Here is a 5280-nt window from a genome sequence, read left to right on the forward strand (position 1 = left end):
TTATTAAATTATAAAAAAAATATTTTTTATAAAAGGTATTTAAAAGAAGATTTAAATGACAATGAAACCAAAAAAACGCAATTGATATGAAGAATACCAAAACAATTGATAATGTTTAAAAATTCAGTTGTCTAAAGTTCACCGAAGCCATCAAACTCCTGATCTTCCATGCAAACTAAATATAAACTAAAGTAGTTAACTCCCTCACTTGGTGATCATGAACGAAGATAAGAATTCACTTGATTAAATATATCTATTGTTGGAGCCAAAATTGCTCTTTTTATGAAGAACTTAAGATCAAAGTAATTCCCAAACAACTCTAAATAGGCAAAAGATAGTCTTTCTTTAACAAGATTTAAGAAATCAGTTATATCAATAGTTAGGGATAGTATTTTAATCTGAGAGGTCCCATCATGTGGTAACCTCAAGGTACCATCACCCAAGACTTACAAGCCACTCTATTTCAACCTCGTGGCTTTGATTAGCGTCAATCTTATGTGTTGCACGGTTGTGAATGAAATAGTTTTATGATCTCTCATTAAACCCAAAAAAAAAAAAAAACAAAGAAGAAGAACAAAAGGAAATAGAGCTGACCAATTGAACTTATGTTAGGTTTGAATGTTTAACTTATCCACCAATCAAACCTAGCAACATTGGAAATCATGATGGAAAAGTGTGTAAACACTTTAATTCTACTCCATCAACTTGAACAAAGATTATTTATGCAAAAATTAAATTGATAAAACTACAAATATATCAATATAAGTTGAAACAGATTGTTAGAAAATTAATTTTTACATATGATCATATTACAAAACAATGTAGTTTACATACTCCTCAATTCTTCTAAGCCTTTATTGCACGATGATTAATGAAAAGAGTTTCAAGAAATTTGATTGAACAACAAATCTAGCATAAACAAACTATGTTTAATATCCGTTGAAATAGATAGATAGTAGTACTTTATTCAAGTATGAATATGAATATTAAATATTAAATGAAGAAGCTTGATTAATGTTTCTCATAAACATTATTGGAACACCAACTTTTAGAATGACCTTGTGAGGAGGCATGCTAGAACAGTTAATAATATTTAAAAACTCATTTGTGTAAAGTTCATTGAAGGAATTTGACTCCTAATTTCCCATGCAAATTGAATTTGAACTAAAATACTTAACTTCCTCTCCAGGTAATGATGAGCAAAGAAAATAATTCACCTTATTTTCAATTTCAATTGTTGTCCCTAGAATTACTCTTTCATGAAGAACTCAAAATACATGTAAAGAAAAAGTATTGTGTGAGCATGTTAGACCTCTCTTTTAAAATTCTATAATATATATCTCTAAAATCAATTAGCTAATAACTTCGCACGACATTTGAAAAAGGAAATCCTTGGAAAACGAAGACAAGTTATAAAGACGACTGCTTTAACATCTCAAGCAGGTCTGATGTGTAACAAATAATGAGGAAATACTGGGAACATTAAATCATTGGAAAACTATGCCCATTTTTAAAAGTCACTATCCTTTTTTTTTCCCAACAATAAAGAGCCACTATCTTAAACATAGTAACACGATAGGAAAAAAAAACCCATAAATGCAAACATTAAATTATGGAAATGATTAGCCATCTGCCATTTGCCAATTTATAATTAAGGATGACTTCCTTATACATTTCTTTTTCTTTTTTTGCCAGCAACTTCATTATACATTTCCAAAGCATGGAAAAACTTTAATTTATTAATTACAGACTATACGCTCATAATTAATGATCACCATTAATGATTATAGAATATGAAATCAATTCATCAAATTATCAATTATCAATTATCAATTATCAAAATTACAGTTTTAAATTTTGAAATTATCAAAGACAAAAAATGAAATTATCAATTATTAGATTACCGGTTGTTAATTTATCAAATTTCAATAAAATATTAAAAATAGAAATTATTATTATAAAATAGTTTTGATAACTTCTTTTGGGGAAAAAAAAGTTATGCAAGGTCAAACAATAAAACTTGATGATACATACGCATGACTCATAAATTGAAAACATTTTCATTGATAACACGCTCGAGTATGGTAATTGTAAGTAATAATGGAAAATATAATATAGAAAAGTTGTGATTATATATGATTAATTAATATAGATATCTGAAGTTTCGCATACAACTGTACTCAAACGCATAATTCATGAGTCATGAAGTTGTGACTATAAGGAGGTCGTATGTCAAATGCTTGAATAGTAAAAGGCTGCAAACATGCACCTGATAAAGATCAGAGATCACCATCATCATATACGGGTACCCCCCTTTTTATACAAGGGAAAGCACAAATGAGAAACAATAAAATTAACTCAAACTATCAGCACCAAAGAAATCTTCAATGGAGTAAGCAGCAATATGATGAAAGCCAAAGGGAAAAGACAAGGCTCAACAACAGAGATTAAAACTTGTGGAGAAGGATAGACTTTGAAACCAAGTTGGACTTCATGCCATAGCCACCAAGAGACGCTCCAGCAGAAGGGCACCTAGACCAGAACCAGTGCCTCCACCCACAGCGTTGAAAACCAGGAAACCTTGGAGATTAGTGCAGTTGTCTTCAAGCTTTCTGATGCGATCTAAGCAAAAATCAACTATCTCTTTCCAACTAAAACAAAACCAATGTAAGAATCTGACATTCCCCGGAGTGACAATTGCTAAAGAGGAAAACTCCTAAAATGAAAGAAACGGGCAAAGTTGGCGATATGTCCCAGTCCTAACTTCATCAATGACTGTTGGCTCAAGATCAACAGAAACTGCATGAGGTACATGCTTTCCAGCTCCAGTTTCACTGGCGAAGGTGTTGAATGCGACACCGCCTCCACCCATGGTCTTATCACTCGGCATCTGGCCATCAGCCTGAAATACAGATAAAAAAAAAAAGATTAGAATATCAGGGAACACGATGCCGAAAACCAAGTGATTAAGGCATCACATTAATCAATTGCATTCACTCGGAAAGTAGTACAATAAAATGCGAAGATAATGTGCCAACAATTTAAAATCAATAAATAAAACCAAGCAAGGAAATCTAAAATCAAATCAAAACACATATTAACCACATAGCGGCAAATATAATTTCATGAATCAGAAATTCTGTCATCGTACATAGAGATCTGTGATATATCTGATAACAAAATCTTAAGTATAATTTGTCAGGGGCTTCCAGGATATTTGTAATGCCATAATCTCAAAAGCAGGGACAGGTATATAAACCAAATTATGGAGAATTTCAGTGTCTTCAGGGCATTGGGAAACACTCAGTCCACCAAACTTGTGACGGATATTCCAATCAACATAAAATTGATGCTCGCACATAAAATCATCTCTCTTCCAATGAAAGTATCCAACTTTTTTGGAAAAGATCCACGCCTACCTCTCTTTAAAATCAGAATCAAATGAGGAAATGGAAAATAAGAATACAGTACAGGCATAAAATAGACAGATAACCTACAGACCGAGTGTAAAAAAATGAAGGAGTGAAGTAATCAACATGAGCCGAAGCTACTTGAGAGATATGTCTGCGAAGCATTATATTTAAAAAATCCTGGATCAGCCAAAAATCCAGGAACACAATAGCATAACATCCATGAACATAATACTTTAAATTTGCCCTAGATAAAAAGACATAAATCCCATTTTAAACATAAAAAATAAAACAGAAATTAATTTTTAAGTAAGCCCGGGGATGCAGCTGATGGCTCGTTAAGATCAAGCATGAGACGATGATGACGCCTCAAAGTTCCTTTGAAGTACTCCACGAGATCACCATCAACGTCGAAAACAACTTTAATTTGGTACAGTTGAAGTAATTCTTGAGGAGTGAGGACCTTATCGACAGCAAAAAAATAGAATAAACAAAAATACATATATTTTAAAAAGTCCCCCACCCAGAAGTCACCGACAGTCAATTTCTGTAGGTTACCAACATCCACATAAGCCCAGCGACATCGAACAAAAATTATAAATGAAAGGGAAAAAGTTAGAACAAATAAACATGTGGTATACGAGACTTTGGTTATAATAAGGGATGGGAAATAGGAAATAGAAAAGTCAATAAGTGCAGTAAAAAACATACCACTCCGTTTTTATACATAAAAGAAAAAAATTATATCACACGATTTAAAAAAATTAATTAATCATAATAATTATTCTGAAAATAAAAAAATTAAATCAAAATGTCCTATGTTAATCAATATAAATATGTATTAATTATTTCTTGCTAATATAAATTATGAGGGATAATTTAAAAAATGTATAATAAATGCTTATTGAAATATGTGATTTCACTTATATAAAAAAAATAAGTAAAAATGAGAGTTTCTTTTATAAATAAAAATGGAGTAGTATTAATTAGAAGCTTTTCCATTCTCATTGATTCAATGAGAGAAACGACAGGAGAAGTCTTGAGAGCAGGCATCGGGACAGATACGGGAGAAACATTATACGATAAAAGCCCCGAAGAAACAATCCCTAGAGCGAAAAGAAGTTAACCCGAACAAAGCACTCGAAGATACAATATAATCAATATAGAGTGATAGGATTACGAGAGGATATAAATTTCAAATTTCAAATAACCTTGAAACGGCGTGATTCAACCAGTGGAAAGGACAAGTCCAGATGGCTCGGGACATAGTAACACGAGAAGCAGATGAAGGGAATAAATTTTGCTTAGGAGGGATACTAAAAATGAATAAAATGGCAGGAGCGCAGAGAACGTGACGAATAAGTGTGGGGAAGTTAAGAGACGCGTTTTGGAATTTGAAAACCACCTAAGGTTCATAAAAAACTAGAGCGGGAGGGGAAAAAAAAGGAAATCAAAATATCAAAATACTAATCAAATGAGGAGGGAGGGGTAAAAAATATACGAATGAATGTTAACACAATATGCCATTAGAGTGAACGTATAAGGGTTATCTCAGGTTTAAACACTAACATTAAAAATTTATTGGTAGATGCAATTAAGACTTGTGAAGCAAATATGCTTAGGCTACTTGAGAGTAACCCCTCCCAAAGAAAAAAACAAAAAAATGGCTCAGTTGAATGATGTCTGTTTGCTTAGGCTGTAGAGTTAGAATACTAAATTCTAAAACTATAAATTTAGCACTTACCCATTGAGATTTATGTTAATTCAACAAAAAATAAATAAATACCTCTTGTATAATGATCTATTATATGATTCCTATCACAGGAAGGGGCAGATCCATGGGGAGCAAAAAAAATGCTATCTTTTATTG

At 32.0% G+C, this 5280-nt stretch overlaps 1 pseudogene; it reads right to left on the reverse strand.

The window, feature by feature from the left end:
• Positions 1-2230: 2230 nt before the first annotated feature.
• On the reverse strand, positions 2231-3954 carry LOC129291967 (tubulin alpha-2 chain-like; annotated as a pseudogene).
• Positions 3955-5280: the final 1326 nt, after the last annotated feature.

The sequence above is a fragment of the Prosopis cineraria genome, unplaced genomic scaffold (genome assembly GCF_029017545.1).
Source record: "Prosopis cineraria cultivar Desert tree isolate PC_DT_omini unplaced genomic scaffold, ASM2901754v1 PC1, whole genome shotgun sequence".
NCBI classification, from domain to species: Eukaryota; Viridiplantae; Streptophyta; class Magnoliopsida; order Fabales; family Fabaceae; genus Prosopis; species Prosopis cineraria.